The sequence below is a fragment of the Carcharodon carcharias genome, chromosome 13 (assembly GCF_017639515.1).
Source record: "Carcharodon carcharias isolate sCarCar2 chromosome 13, sCarCar2.pri, whole genome shotgun sequence".
In the NCBI taxonomy this organism is placed as follows: domain Eukaryota; kingdom Metazoa; phylum Chordata; class Chondrichthyes; order Lamniformes; family Lamnidae; genus Carcharodon; species Carcharodon carcharias.
In genome coordinates this window covers 23,979,717-23,996,827 of record NC_054479.1, presented here as the reverse complement: position 1 = coordinate 23,996,827, position 17,111 = coordinate 23,979,717, and the positions used below count along the sequence as shown (strand labels likewise).

The window sequence follows — 17,111 nt, the reverse complement described above, 5'->3', positions numbered from 1 at the left end:
TCTTTTAAAAAAAAGCATTAAAATTGCCTTTGCTTGCATTTTAGTGGATCTGATGGCACAAAAGGTGTTTTAATATATCCCATAACACACCACACAGCTCTGACTTCTCTTCAGAGACTGCATTCCATTACATCGGAAATCCTCTAACCAACAACTTGGGTAAAAGAAAACTTACAGCTTTTACACGCAAGGTATATTTTTTTTTAACCAGTTACCGATTTTAAAATAATTGGCTCCATAAGTCAATAACTGATCTAATAATAGAATTTTTAAAATCACATTTCTCTGGGAGACGTTAATGTTGTGAATGGTAGCTTTGTTTCTAAATGGCATCTATGTGCATTTTGGAACTATATAAAAAGCAGTGAAAAGTTTTTTTTATATATAAGAATGAACCTTTAGGTAAATATTTTCCTTGCAGTTTCCCCCCATTTCATTATGTAGTCACAAGCTTTGAAATTACATAACACTTAATGCATTCACATGAAATTCCTTCCTCTGCTATTTATTCAGTGTTAAATGAGTTCAATGAATTATACATTAGGAAGGAAATTGAGACCAATTCATTAAGCCCTTGTTAGGCTTATATCCATTTGTAACCTAGGCCATAAATTGATTTATAATAATTTTTAAGACCTTCTTGATCAACTCCAAAAATATTTCAGATTTCAATTTTGTTTTTATTGTTACCTTACTGGAGCTTAACTCTCCTTCACGGTGGTTGATATTCTGGCTGACTCAATGAGCGTATCTACTGAAAACAAAGAACTCGTGTATCCAAGTTTCATCCACACAGTATTTTGCTATAAATTGTCACAAATTGAGGAGTCTACAAAATCGGTTAATAATTCTGGGATTTAAATTTCAACTGGGCTCCTCAGCAAACAGCGAGGATACACAGGAAGAATGGAAGTGTACAATTTATATTCCTAGAACAGTCACACTGATAACTTATGAGCAATAGCACCCTGTGAGTTATGGTCAGCTGCATGATAAATTGTGCATGATTCTTAATGACCTTTAGAGAAATAATTAGAACTAAAAGGATTGAAAAATATATATTTCAAGTACATGCTGGTTTTGTGTGCGCGTATGGCTCAGTTAGAATCACTCTTGGCCCTGAGTCAGAAGGTTGAGAGTTCAAAACTGACTCCAGCCAGGACTCAAGTATATAATCTAAGGTGGCACTCCAGTGCTGCAATGAGCGATTGCTGCTTGATGGAGGTGTCATCCTTTGGATAAGATGTTAACCCAAGAGATGATTTTAAATTCCAGTTTATCAGTAAAAACGGACTGAAACAAGTTCCTGGAATTCATCAGTGAAAACCACAGAATCAAAAGGATATTTATGTAAAAAATTTAAATTTATTTCACAAGAGTTTAATTTATAACCTAGGGCTGCTTTCCATGATCTGAGCAATTACTGTTGTGCAAATTAGATACAGCCCCTTCAGTGATCCCCTAACACATGCAGCAGCACAAAAACAACTACACAGTGATAAATGTCAGCCGTGTATCATCCTAATCTTCCGGACGTGATGTTTAATTAGATATTAAGCTTCAAGCCCCTCCTGATGCCTGGCCACGAGGGCTTTTAAGTAAAGATGGATCTCCAATGCCATGTTTGATGAATATTTCATGTCAAGAATGAAATATCACTTTTGTTAGTTTAAAAGAGTCAAACAGATAACTTTGAAGAGCTGGAAACTGACAAAGGATCATCAGATTGGACTGATTGACAAATCATTGCCATGTTTTAAGATCAAGCAATAGAAAATGAAAATACATAATTGTTTCTAAGCTTGTAAGAAATGCTTTTGATTATTTACTTGGATATCATGGAAGGTGAGCATTCTCTTTGTTAGCCTTACTCAGTGACAGAAAAATGATGATGAGGATAGGATGGAATTTTTTTGACACTTCATTTGAGAAATTAAGGGCTGAAGAAAATTGTGACACACTTTTGGGAACTTCTAAAGTTGATTTTGAGGAAGCCTGAGCAATTTGAAAGATTGCTGCACATGCAGAAAGTATCCAGGTACAGTGAGTCAACACGTTTCATAACAAAGACATGTTTGGGGATAATGGGGGAAATTCAACCCTAACAATGAGGACTTGTGTAATTACGAATGAAGATCATACATTTGGCCGAAAGTGAATAAAATAGAAGATGAAAATTATGTAAACGTTTTCCTTATCGTGATGGGGCCAAATGCTTCTGAGGTGGTGTCTAACCACTGTTGCCAATGAGACCCCAATATTATGGATTATGGAGATTCTGGGTACTAAGAATAAGATTGCACCAAGAGTTGCAATCCGCAAAAGGAAGCAATTGCCGCTTGAGACTATTTCAGATTACGTTCTCGAATTCAAGAAATTGGTCGCTGTTGGTATAGTATAAACTTAGAAATCAAGAGGTACATTTGTAGGAGACCTAAAGAATGATTAAAAAACAGGTCAAGCCTTTGAGTAAAGGCAATATGGAAGGAGGACTGTGATGAGGCCACAGCCATGGAAATGGCAGGAAGAGATATCTGTAAATTGCACAGAATTATTTTTCCGAGTCAGCTAGGGAGGCCCACTGAATTTCAGAGGGATCCAGGCCATGGCAGCCAAGTTCCCAGTCTCAGAAATTTAAATGCTACCATTGCCATGGTAACCACCAACCATTTAAATGCCCCATTTCCCATTAAAGTGCTATGTCTGTGAGAAAGTCAGTCATATCCAGTTGACATGCAGGAGTAGAGGAAGCAGTTATGTTCCAGGTCGTGGTAAAGCTCCAGATCGCAGCCATGTCTCCGGTCAAAGTTCTGGTAGATCTAACGTTAGTTCAGAAGTCTGGATATCTTCTAATGCGCATATGATAGATCTGGAAACAGAAGTTGATGTTATCAAGCAGGAAGATCAAGAGTTGTACTCAATCAGAGAGCAAGAAAAATAGCACATGGAGGATGAGATTAATAAGGCAGTAATAAGGGTAATAGGATATAATTCATCATTGATACAGCTGCTGCAGTGTCCATTATCTTTTAAATTACACTGAAAACCAATTTAAGATGATCAGTGGGGATCGCAGTGTGGCTCACTTATGCATGCCAGAAGCCACATATGTTTACACACAGGGGCCTCTCCTTTGCAGATAGAAGGAACATGTCCATGCATTGTGCCTTTTCCAAACAGACAAAAGCTTGGAGGACAGCCATTCTTTGGTTCATTCCTCATAGTCATACCTTGACCAATCAGAGCTGACCTGCCTGGTTTGAATTTGAACAAAAGCTTGGCAGTTAACTGTTCTCTGCTGCATTCTCCATGGCAAGACCTCTACCAATCAGAGTCCACTTGCCAACCAATCAGCACTCTTTTTTCATGCAACATCATCTGTTGTCCCCATTACTGTTGGTTTATCTTGTGAGCTGTCCTGATGAGTGCAAGACGAAAAACTTCGATAGCCTGTCTCTTTTTTCAGCAATACAATGATCTTTTTGTTAAACACATACTGGTGTTCAGGCAAAAAACAAGCTTTTTTTAACATGTAAATCACTCTGTTATTATCAGTCATATATATTTTGTTTGTGATTACAGTAGAAACAAATATGCAAACCAACCTGTTAAATTTCAGGTATTGTTGATATTGGTTTAGTCATATTAGTTTAGTCATAGAAATTATGAGCATGTACCATTTTACACTTTAATGTATAAGTTGTGTAAGGGAGTGTAATATATTGTAAGATCTGAGCATTTTGTTATACCACCCCCTCTGTCAGGGAGGCATAAATAAAGTTAACTCAATAATGGCTGCCTGCAATTGAGCATGTGTTAGTCTTACTCAGTGTAATACACAGCACTCTTCATGTCCAGTAATAAAGAAGTTTCAACAGGCATTCACAATATAAAGCTGGAATGTGATTTCAAGCCACCCTCTTTCATCTCTTTCCAAGGTCTTTACTTTCTTGTTTGGAAGCCAGGAAATAGGATTCAGTGACTTGGAGTGTGGAGTTGGTGTTCCACTTGGGCTGGAACTTCAATGTTATTTGGAACTGTGTGTTTTGTCATTGCTATTAAAAACAGCCTATTTAAGAGTTTTAAATTTTACCAAAATAGACATATTTATATCTAACAATAATTTGAATGAAGATAGCATCTTTGATTTAGTAAAGCATCCCAAGGCACTTCACAGGAGCATTATCAAACAAGATTGGAAACAGAGTTATGTAAGGAGATATTATAACAGGTTATCTAAAGCTTGGTCAAACAGGTAGGTTTTAAATAGTATCTTAAAGAAAGAGAGAGAGGTAGAAAGGCAGATCGATTTAGGGAGGGAATTCCAAATCTAGACAACTGAAAGCCAATGGTGGAATAAATAAAATAGGAGACATGCAAGAGACCAGACTGGAGGATTGCAGAGTTCTCTGACAATTGTAGGTTTCAGAGGGGGTTACAGGTATAGGGAGGGATGAGGCTATTGAAGGATTTGGAAATATTAGAGGATTTAAAACTGAAGCATTACTGGACCCAGAGCCATTGTAAGTCTGCATGCACAAGGGTGATGGGCAGGGAGATCAGTGGCATCCCTGATCCAAGGGAGTTGTGACTGAAGGACTCCTTCCTTGCTTCATATTTCACACACTTTTATGCCATTCCATTTATTATCTCCCCATCCTGTTCCATCTTACTTCTCCGGCTCTCAACACATGGACCACATGCATAAGCTAATAATACATGATCACGTTCCTTTTCAACAGCTACTCATTAGCTTTAACTCTCATACTGCAGGACAAGACATTGCAAGAGAGAGAGAGAGCTGAGTTGGACCTGGGAAAAAGCAACCAACATTGTGACCCTTACTCCAGTCTTGGAGCATGATGCCCTTGACATTAGAGGTTCAGGTTTAGCCACTGGACTCAGAGGAGGTGAAGTTGGCAGTTTATTCAAGCAGCACATCTGCATATTATTTATAAACCTTCATTCACCTCAACAAATATTTAGCAAGCTTCCTAACTTCAAGCCATATTCTGAACACTGTCATCTTCTAATGTACAGTCTTTCAGTGGCATCCTAACTCTTGTCCCTTTTCTCCTTCCTCTTGACATTTCTCAGCACTTAGCTCTGCTGAAGAAGATACCTCCAACACAGAACGCTCCTGAGAATGCACTGTTATGCGCTCCAGCCCTCTAAAGCACAGCACAGCCATTGTCTAATCCATGCAGATTGCCCATGAGTTTGAGGAGGCTGCACTGGTGGAACACCCAGTATCACTGAGCAGCAGCTAATGTTGGTGGAAGGACAGCCCAGGGGGCGACTCAACTGACAGCGAGATCCTCTCTCAGTTCTGCTGATCAGAACAGGAGTAAGGGCTCAGTTGTCCAGTAGTAACACCCTCAATGTGCACAAATATTTCCCTGAGAAACTTAATGGGCCAGGTGTTCTGCCAAAGTAATAGTGAGCTCAATGGTGCTCGCCATTACCATGTAAATCTGCAAACAGCTTGTGGTGAGGAAGAGAAACCATGTGAATTGTGAATCAACACAAGTTGCTAGATGATGTGCACTGCTCTGCCATAAGCCTCAGGAAAATGAAGCTCGCCCTCAACCTTCTGTGTTTTTCAAGAAACTTCTGCATTTATATATTAAATGTCCATTAAACACACCACAGAAAATGGTACTTAACAGAATAAGTATCATTTTTTAATGAGGAGGTTTTGTTCTTGCAATAACACTCAACCACTCCAGCCAAGAAAGGAAACAATTGAAACTATGGCATCTCATTCCTACAGGTAACTGTTTGTTGTTACAGGTGTTTAAAATTTAAAATTTTGGATTTTTCTTATTTTCTTACTTTTTCTGTCTCTTTTTTCTTTCACTCCTAATTCAATCTTTCTTTCCCCATCTTTATTTCTATTTCCACATCCAATTATTCTCAAATTCAACCTATTTCATGTTAATTGTATATTAATTGTGTTTAAATGTATGCAGATGGTGGGCATTAACTGGGGATTCACTTAAGCTCCTATGAATAGGAACAGATAGAAATGGTGGTGACTAGGTTAGGGGGTGCATGTTTGTAATGTGTATCTCTGTTCATAAAGCTTATGAAAGGGTGTAGATGTTGGCTCTAGTTTTATCCTTCACCACTTGACTTTCTGGAACAGAACATTTCCTTCTCCACCCTCCTCGGTTTTTTTCTCAATCCTGGAATCTCATTGGTCCCATCATTCACCAAGGCCCTGGGTGAGGGAAAAATCTAGCTAATAGGGAATACTCCAGGAAAATCTGGGCCATTGCCTCAATGTCTTATAGTATCAACAGCATTTTAAATACTGTTGTAGTTCTTTTAAGAAGATAACTTTTCCTGACTACAATAAATGGACTGTTATATTATTATATCCTAGATAGAATGTCAGCCAACCTCATTTTATCGCCAGATTGTGACATCACTCAAAGGAAGGACTTGTATTTACATCTCACTTTTTCCAGGCTTCTTGAACAAGATTTTTAACTTTGAATGAGTTGGAAGTGGATGAAATGCAAAAACAAAAATAAAAAGATTTGGCACTAAGCAAACGAAATCTGTTTCCAAACTGCGCACAGACATAGGTTTTAAACAAAGGTTAAAACCAGTGTCACCCAACCACTGGCAACTTACATCACCTGTGTCTCCAAGCAGTTGTGCTATCTAACTTCAGTTTTGCCTTGCCACTCATTTACCTTTTCATGAAATAGATCATTATTTAAAACAGAGTTGCACATTAGACCAGCATTAGCACTTTGGAGACGACAACAGAATTTAATTTCTTTCTGTTAACACCTAATGAAAACTGACGCGGTGAATTCTGCCCTTTTGTCCTCTCTCATTTCAGAATTAGAGTTGTACTGAGTACAGGGAATGATTAGCACAGATGATATTCTGTAGAAAACATGATTATATTTAAAAGCTACAAGCATTCAGGGGTTAGGAGAATTCTAATGATTTCAAAAACCAGTCAAAGCACTAGTGAGCGCTCAGCTTGAATCATTTCACTATATATTGGCTTCTATTCTGCTGTGCTGTTTGAATCCTGATAGCGCAAGTAACATCCATGACCTGAATACACGATCCTTTCATCAGGCCGTATCTCATGAATGATTCTGTTATTTCTACTTTGTAATCCTTTACAAAATGTAAAATAACAACTCACCAATGTTTCTTTTTCAAAATATTGCTGCATTATTTATTCCTGCTGTATACATCCTATTTTTTCTTAATTAGGCTTGGTGAATGGATTGAAATACATGCCAGTCCCACTCCCTCTCTTCTGCATTTTTATTGTATTTTTGTTATACAGTGGTTATAAAGAAATTTTGCTGACTATTTTCCCTTTTTTTTAATCCATCAGTGCTTCACAGTATACCCCACCCTGGAGGGTTGACTGCCACCTTTACTTCTGTCAGTTCTGTTCTGCACTAAAAGGTGGCACGACCCCTGTGATAAATTGTACCTTTCCTCACAAGCAGCGAAGGAAAGTATCACTTCAGAGCCTCCAGAGAATAACTAACAAAGCTCAGGGATGCAGTGTGTTAGAATTATTTGCATTCTAACAAATCATGTTGAAGCACGCTAGTCATCAGGCTCCTTGGTGTATATTTTTAAAGAGAGTAGTTTATTTAATAGATTATTTGAAACAGATCACAGTGCTGTACAGAGGCAATCCAGTGAATGTTTTCTGTTACAGGCGATGTTGCACAAACAAACGAACAGGGGCTGCTCAGTAGGATTCCATTAAAGCCTTACTATTACAAATATAATGAGGACAGATAGAAACTCAAAAGGAAGCTCAGTTGGGATGCTTTTCAAGTCTCAAACAAAAGAGAAAGAAAAATTCACTCCAACTCTTCACAGTCTGCCAACTTGGACTAAGAGTAAGAATTAATCTCGCATCCAACTATTCTGCAAGCTGTACTGAAATAATCTAAAATGTGAAATGCAAACCATGCATAACCACAGAAATATTTTGGCCTTCGAACTGCAAGATTTTTCTGCTTTTTGCACGAGAAGCTATCAAGGAACAAACAAGCCTCACAAAATGATGTAACTGTTTATAACAGTCCAGTGTGCAAAGAAAAGAAAAACTTAAACCCCAGGAAATGCACACCATATATACTACTGCTTGCATTTAACATGTTAATGGCAGGATGCTGTGGGGTCCCAATCCAGAACTTGAGCGCATAAACTGACATCCCAGTACAGTACTGAAGGATACTGTATTGACGGTGGCACCATCCTTCAGCTAAGAAATTAAACTGAGGTACTGCCTACCTGTTTTGTTGGTTCAGGTGACTTTAAAGATCTAGTGACTATTTCAAGAGCAATATGGGGCTATCCCTTAGCCCTGGCCAATATTCTTGCCCAACCAACACCACTTAAGCTGATTATCTGGTGATTCAACTCATTACTATTGGTGGAATCTTGCTGTGCACAAAATGGCTGCTGTGCTTGCATACGTAACAACTATCATTAGATTTTCAAGTTATTTGTTAGGTGTCAAGCACCTTAAGGTGTTTCTGAGAGATGTGATAACCCAGAAGGAAAAAAACAGTAAAAACTGGGAAATAAGAGTACTGGTCCGAACTGGTCTTGTATACCTTAAAATGGAACACCAGTAAAAACTGGGAAATAAGAGTACTGGTCCGAACTGGCCTTGTATACCTTAAAATGGAACACCAGTAAAAACTGGGAAATAAGAGTACTGGTCCGAACTGTTTTTTCCTTTTGAGAAGGCATTATATAAATACAAGCCTTCCTTTATTTTCGTGTTCATGAAACGTCAAAATATCTTCAGTCATCAGAGGATGTTTCACCATGTTAAAACCAGGTTTCCCAACGTCTACAACAATTAAGACAATAAACTCAGAAGGCAAAAAATAAATATGACGTGTTCCCAGCCAATGGATCAAACTGCTTTGTTTCAACATTGGTACAAAGTATTGAGTATTTTAATACCATTAACATTTTACTGGGCGGATTTATGGGAAGAAGGATTGTAAATGTGATTTTATAATGCAAAAAATATGTAGAAAACTCTCTCATGTTACAGGGGAGAATGGCAGTTCTGAGACAGTGTAAAATCAATAAAACCAATTGAAAGAAGACTGCAGCTTTAAATGCACATTTCATCCCGACAAGCTGAATGTTATTTGCCTTATTTCCGACTCATATGAAGTCAGTCTGTTTATCATACATTTCTGGTCATGCAAGTTGACAGATTGAGCATTTTTTCATAAAAAAGGCCCAACTGGTATTACATTTTTCCATGACTGAACAAGTCAGTGTGCCTACTGAAGCCGAGTTTTTTTTTTCCAAGTGACTCCATTTTTTTTTAAAGAGAACATTAATCATTTTTTTTTCCCGAAGGTTGAGTTTAATAAGATTTCTCAACTTTGTTGCTAAAAGCTGCATTCGATCTGCGAGGTCAGTGGCAGCTTAAAAATTGAAACCTCATTCTTTTTAATTTTGAGATCAAAAAGGAAACATTCCACACAAGTTATGTGTGTGTTTCTTTTTTTTTAAACAGATCTAATGGATAAACCATATACATAAATAAATCTCCTACTTAAATAAAATGGGATCATTCCCTTTTAAATCTCTGTTATTTGACCACATTACCCTGATTTATTTGGCCATTTTAAACAATTTAGAAAGTGATTGTAATTAAGCCAGTCAATCGGGTGCATGCATCTGGCAGATAATAAGCCTGTACATCCATTTTATATGTCACTGTTAACTACCCTAATAACAAATATTTTGGTCCACTTAGGCCAGCATAAGGAACTAAAATGCAGCCTGATATAAAATATGATGTAATAGGACAAAACAACCATATTAGAAAAACCTGCTTCCATAGTCACTACAGCACAGGAGGAAGCCATTTCTCCTATCAAGTTCAGGCCCGCTCTTTGTAGTTCCGTCACACATTTAATTGATATTCTGGGATAAGGCACAATCAATGATCTTTTCCTTGTGCTTTCTAACAATAAATAAACTCCTGATATTATTTTAAAAATGGGAGTTCAAAATATATTACTGTTTTGGAAAATGAGGCTCCTCTGATAATTCTAAGTTTCCAGCTCCATGTCCCAATCGCCATCCCTCCTTCCCACTGTTAGCCATTGTTTTGTTTAATCAAATGCATGCTTGATATGAAAGTGGCTGGTTTATTTCTCATTCTTCTTTCAGCAATTATGGTAATAAATTAATAAAATTTGTTTTAAAGGTTAATGGAAAGTTGTATTATTTATTACAAACAAATGGTACTTGCAAAATGGACGTGTGAATCTTCTACCAAAGGAAGCTAACATAGGAAGAGAGAGCTTTACTGGAGGTCATTGGAAATACAGACAATAGCATTTCTCAGTGCGGTGGAGGAGGATAAAAGTGAAAAAGTTGGGATCTTTAACGTTACAATGTACATTTGTTAATCTTTGTTTTGTAGGAGATCACAATAGCTTTATAGATGTAAGGACAGGACAATTTTTCCTGCTCTCAATTTACCAGAGGTCAGGGGCAGAACTTTCCTCCCGATTTGGGAGCAGGAACTGAAATGAGCAGGTGCGTAATTTCATGCCACCACTGGCACTGTTTACTGGCGCCCTCCTTCCCCCGAGCCATTTTTGGGGGGGCCAGGTTGGGGGAGAAATGGCTTCAGATAATTAAAAGGTCAACAGAGGCCAATGATCAAAGTTCAACAGGAATTTTCCAGAAGGCCCACAATTCCCACATGGCATCAGCAGCATGGCAGCTGTGTGCAGGTGGCCTCCCAGTAGCAGGCAGCGGGGCTTTGGGGGTGGGGAGAGAAATGGCCACGGCTCCACGTTGCTTTTGAAGACCCCCCCACCTCAACCCCTCCTCACAAACCTGGCCACTGCTGCAGCTGCAGGAGGTGTTTCCCCTTCACAAGGCAGCTGTGGCCATCATGTTCTAAGATGCTATGTGTAGTTCGGTAGGTCTCAAGAAGAACTTCTGTGTCTTGTAGAGTTTTAACAGTGTTCATTAACTACTTGTAACAATATACATATATATAGTATAAAACCTAAGCTAGCAGCTGTGTCCATGCTTGCCTCTACACATGTCTCTGTCCAGTATAAAACTACCCTCCAGACTCTGGTATGTGTTCCTTTACATTACACTGAGTGGTACTGTACACAGTCCCACATTAACATTATCTATGCCAGACCCTTATGGTACCATTTTATTTTCCAAAAGCTTTAACGTCGCTGAGATGGCACCCCAAAATGGAGGCACCCTCTCTCTCTCTCACATACACCTGAAACTACAGGCTGCAGATCCTTCTGTGTTGGACAGCCTCCTATTGGTCCTCCAGCTTCAAGAGCCCACCCACAGTCCTTAAATGGACAGTAAGCACAACATCTGGCCATTAATTGGCCAATTGGAGCATGCCTCACCTGCACATACAGCTTTGACCCACTGCACAGCTCAGATCTAAAATAATCAAGTCCCGTAATTTTGTGACTCTATGGGGGGCATTTACTCCCTGGAAGGAAACTGTTCCAGTGAGTGTCCAGGAGGCTCAGGTGATTTTAACGTCTAGACCTCAATGACATGGCACTGGCTGACTTCCGGAATGAAATGGTTGTGAGATCACCCAGAGAACACTCTTCCTCCAACTGGTCCCAAAAAAAAAGGAAGATATACTCCTCACTCCTCCTCACCTGGTGAACAGCTTTCAGCCTGGTAGGAAAGTCACAGCCAGTTCCCAGTCAGAACGCCCCAGATGACGAGAGAGATAGAGGTAAAGATGGAAAGGAAGAAGTGTGCGTACAACAGCTATCAGCCAGAAAATACAATGGAGAGTCAGGCTGAATATAGAAAGACCAGAGATGAAGTGAAGAAAGTACTAAGAAAAGTGAGGAGAGAGCATGAAAAGAGGCTGGCAGCAAACATAAAAGGGAATCCCCAGGTCTTCTATAAGCATGTAAATAATAAAAGGGTGGTTAAAAAAGAGGAAGGCCGATTAGGAACAAAAAAAGGGGACTTGAATGTGGAGGCTGGAGAAATGGCAGTGGTGTTGAAGCGTACTTTGCATCTGTCTTTACAAAGGAAGAAGATGCTACCCAAGCTGAGGTGAGACAGAAGGTAACTGGTACAACTAGAAGAATTTACAATTGAGAGGAAGTTGGCGTTGGAAAGGCTAATTTTATTTAAAATAGATAGGGTACCAGGACCGGATGAGATGCATCCAAGTGTACTGAGGGAAGTGAGAGTGGAAATTACAAAGGCACTGGTGACATTCTTCCAGTCTTCCTTCGACACAGGGTAGGTGCCAGAGGACTGGAAAATTGCAAATGTTACACCCTTGCTCAAAAAGGGGTGCAAAGATAAAGCTGGCAACTACAGACCAGTCATATTGATCTCAGTGGTAGAGAAACTTCTAGAAACTATAGTGCGGGATAAAATCACGTCACTTATACAAGTGCAGGATAATTAAGAAAAGCCAGCATGGATTCATTAAGGGAAAATCATATTTAACTAGCTTGCTGGAGTTTTGTGAGGAGATAACTGAGAAGGTTGATAAGGGCAACAATGTTGATGTGGTGTATATGGATTTTCAAAAGGCATTTAATACAGTGCCACACAACAGACTTGTGAGCAAAATTCTAGGTCATTGAATAAAAGGGAAAGTAGGCACTTGGATAAGAAATTGGCTGAGTGACAGGAAACAGAGAGTAGTGATGTGTTTGTTTTTAGATTGGAGGAAGGTTTATAGTGAAGTTCCTCAGGGGTCAGCGTTGGGACCTTTGCTCTTCCGGACATATATTAATGACCTAGACTGTTGTGTGCAGGGCATGGTTACAAAATTTGCAAATGATACTAAGATTGAAAATGTTGTCAACTGTGATGGGGATAGCCTTGAATTTCAAAAGGACATAGACATGTTGGTGAATTGGACAGACAAATGGCAGATGAAGTTCAATGCAGAGAACTGTGAGGTGATCCATTTTGGCAGGAAAAATATGGTGAGACAGTATAAAATAAAGGGAGAGCCTCTAAAGGTGGTGCAGGAACAGAGGGACCTCGCTGTAAATGTACATAGATCATTGAAGATGGCAGGGCATGTTGAGAGAGCAGTTAATAAAAGCATATAGTAACTTAGGCTTTACTAATAGGGGCATTGAGTACAAGAGTAAGGAGGTCATGTTGAACTTGTATAAGACACTATTTAGGTCTCATCTGGACTACTGTGTCAAGTTCTGGGTGCCATACTTGAGGAAGGATGTGAAAGCATTGGAGACAGTACAGAGGAGATTCACAAGAATTATTCCAGGGATAAAGAACTGTAGCTACGAGGATAGATTGGAGAGGTTGGGACTGTTTTCATTGGAGAAAAGAAGGATGAGAGCTTGATAGAGGTATTCAAGATCCTGAGGGGTATGGACAGCGTAAATAGTGATAAGCTGTTCCCACTCAAGAGAACATCAAGAACTAAAGGGCACAGATTCAAAATAATTGGCAAAAGGAGTAAAAGGTATGTGAGCAAAAATGTTTTCACCCTAAGGGTAGTTGGAGTCTGGAACAAACTTCCTAAAAGGATGGTGGAAGCAGGTTCGATCAAGGTATTCAAAAGGGAATTAGATTGCTACCTGAAAGGAAAGAATGTACAAGGCTATGGGATAAGACAGGAGAGTGTGACTAGGTGGACTGCTCTTTCAGTGACCCAGTACAGACTTGATGCACTGGCTCTCTGAAAAAATAGCCTCCTTCTGCACTGTAAAGATACTGTGAGGTCAACATTGAAATTGCTGAGGGGTCCTGATGACATCACTGGAATCTGATCCGCATATTTAAAAGGGGACCTATGGGGTTGGTATCACTGGTGCCTCCAACTTAAAACTGCACTTGAAGCAGGAAGCCTGCTGATAAGTTTCCCACTCCAGTTTAAAATGCCCATCCGCCCAATCCAATTTGCAGCAGGCATGGGAATAGAAATTCTCCTCTCTGTGTTAGCTTCTCTAATGAGCTTTGTTGTGCTATTCCTTTCAACACACACAATCTTTGGGTTAAAATATTCTAGAAAAAATCTATTTGCACTGGTCAAAATGGAATCCTGATTGTGAGGCTCCCTGCTTACTGTTAGCTACAAAAATCTGCTTCACAGATGTGACTGCACCTGCAAACAAAGCTTTCAATACTTAATGGACATTACCAAAAGAAAACCCAAATCTCACACTAGAGCTACCATAAAAATCTCTCTGGGACATAACATCACTTCCTCATAAGCTTCCTGTGTGAAATGTAATAGCACTGTTCTTACAGCAACATCCAGACGTCACTATAACAGAGCAGCCACAAAGCCAATTTAGGAGCTCTGCTTACCTCACGCTTCACATTGTTCAACGTGGATTTGTTAGGAGCTTTTCCCACTAGCCATTTTCCTTTTTTAAAAAAAAATAAACACTGACGACGGCCACCATTGTTAGAAAAATGTTACTTTTTTGCCTGGCCTTACAAAATTCCTCTGAAGGCAATGATTGGTAAATTACTTGGTGTGTCAAAGAAGCGTGGTAAATTCATTTCATCCTTTGCTAATTAATCGTACCACAGCCTCCTCTGGAAGCTAACAGCAGCAGGCCAGTGGGCCAGCACATTACAGGGTACCAAACCACATAGTGGGGAAACAAATATGATTGTATGTTGAACAATAATGCACAAGAGTCCCTGAGTTGCATAAGAGCCCTATCATCACACTTCTACAGGAGCAAGGAAAAAGAACAAAAACAGCAAAGTGACAACCTCACTCATCACAGGTTGGCAAACAATGCTACGTTATGCGCAGCAGTACATGTACTGCACACACATCTTACAGAAGACGAATGCCATTTGCACAGAAGGGTAGTACAGGTCTCTTTTTAAAAAACGCCAGGGGTAGAATTCTCCCCCTGTCGGATAAATTAAGGCCCACCCAGCTGGGCGCTCCCTGTGCGGGCAGGGGGATGTTCCTGGAATTGGGAGTGCGCTCTTCTGCGCATGTGTGTGAATGAGGGCAGAAATCTCCCTGGGTCACAGAAATGCCTCAAGGAGATTAGTTTTGAGTTTTAACAGTTCAATAAAATGTTGAAAAATTTTTAATGACATGTCCCCTCATATGAAACTGTCACATCAGCTGGGACCTGTGCATTAATTTCAATAAAAATTTTTGAGAAAATTTTTTAAAAATCATTCATGAAGCCTCATCCTGCCCGTGGATGAGGTTCCATGAAAAATGCGAAGGCTGCCTGGGCTCTTCGCCTGCCCGCCAACCTTAAGGTTGGATGGGCAGCTCCGCTAATTATTTTGTTAGTTAAATGGCCTTAATAAGCCTTTGACAGTTTGGCGGGCACACAGCTGAGTCGGCTGTGTGCCCGCCGAACTGAAAATCTAAATGACACACAGTGATGTCAGGACACATGCCCGATGTCACCCCGTGTCATTTTACGCTTTGGTGAGTGGACCCTTCCCCCGCTCGCCAAGCCAAAGGTTCTCCCCGTGTTGTATTTATTGCGTAAGCTAATCATTCATTGTCAATACAGCTTGTAATGCTCAAGGGAGTTAGCCCATCTGCAATAGAGGGCAATATAGTTTACACAGACTAGAGTGTATGTATACAAGCGTCACAGTGAGGCAGACACACAAACCCCACAATACCACAGGGGAGAGAACTGTTGTATTTTGTGTGCTATCACTTTTAAGAAATAAGCCAAAGTGAAGAGAAAATAAATATCTCAAAGTGCTATGCTCCCTGTAACTCACAACAGAAAAACATGTATTGCTAGATGACCAATGGCAACTCAAAATGGCAAGCTACCAAAAATGGCTAGTACAACTTACTTGTGTTATTAGAAAATAAAAGCAAAATACTGTGAATCCTGGAGATCAGGAATAAAAACAGAAAGTACTGGAAAAACTCAGCAGGTCTGGCAGCATCTGTGGAGAGAGAAATATAGCGAATGTTTCAAGTCCAATATGACTCTTCTTCAGAACAGTGTTACTAGATACCTTGGGAGTCAAGAGCTTTGAGTTACTTAGCATATTGAGGAAAGTTATTACCATTTAAAATTGTGGAAGGCACTAGAGGTCATATGGAATCAAATGCTGCAGTTGGTTTGTCTCGAAATGGCTTCATCAGCTTCCATCTTAAGGTGAAGGTTAATTGAGTGTTTCATTGTACAGGGAATCTCGCATAATTGTATCGAGTGAAACATGAAAGAGAGACAAGGAAAGTCCCGCCTTGTTAAAATCAATTATATGTGCACAGTAGGGAATTACAATAAAGATTAATAACAGAAAGGGAGTCTTACAGCTGGGAGCCTTACAACAAGGGTCACAGAACAAGTGCTATAACTGAGAGCCCTATAATGAAGGCAGTAAATACCACAAATCACTCTACAACTGGGAGCCTTTTGCAAAGAATGACACTTATGCAGTGCTTTGAAGTAGCACACTGGCCCAACAAGGGTTGGGAGAATAACCAAAGTTAAAGGAACAAAGAGATAGACAGATTCAGAAGACTAAAGAGCAGAGGTACAGTTGGAAGGCTTAACGAAGGTAATGTGAAGAAAAGCAATGGATAGAATGTAAATGAGGGCAAATCTTTTGAAATCATTGTTTTGGGGGATGGGGAACTAGCGAAGGTTTATGAGGACATGGGTGAAAATGACCAGTGCTTAGTAGGGGAAAGGACGCAGGTAGTAATGTTCTGGAGCGTTGCCGTAGTGTGGAACTCAGGATACTGCCGAGGAGAGAATTGGAAAAGTCAAACATGGAGATGGAAAAGCTTGGAAGGGCCTCACCAAGTGTGGGAGTGAGGTGGGTTGTGACTGAGTGATATTTCAGTTAGCTGAATTGTATATGGGAATATAATGGTGGCAGCTGTGCAATGGAGAGTTTGGGTGGAATCGTCCCAGATTTGTACTAAGTGCGGTAGCGGGTGGGGAAAACAACGTTTTACCCACCGGCTGCAATGGCGGCTTTTCATGCCGCATCATCACAAACCTGCCGCATTAATTATGCATTCCCGGGAAATATGCCGTTTCTCCATTACACACCATTACCTCACCACTTCATCACGCCGGGCGCCATATTTA

The 17,111-nt window shown here is 39.8% G+C and overlaps 1 protein-coding gene across 2 annotated transcripts in view; it reads right to left on the bottom strand.

Annotated features, from left to right (window-relative positions):
* The window catches only part of ttc28 (tetratricopeptide repeat domain 28), a 775,554-nt gene that overhangs the window by 583,424 nt on the left and 175,019 nt on the right, over positions 1–17,111 (bottom strand). The gene's annotated exons all lie outside the window — the stretch shown is intronic.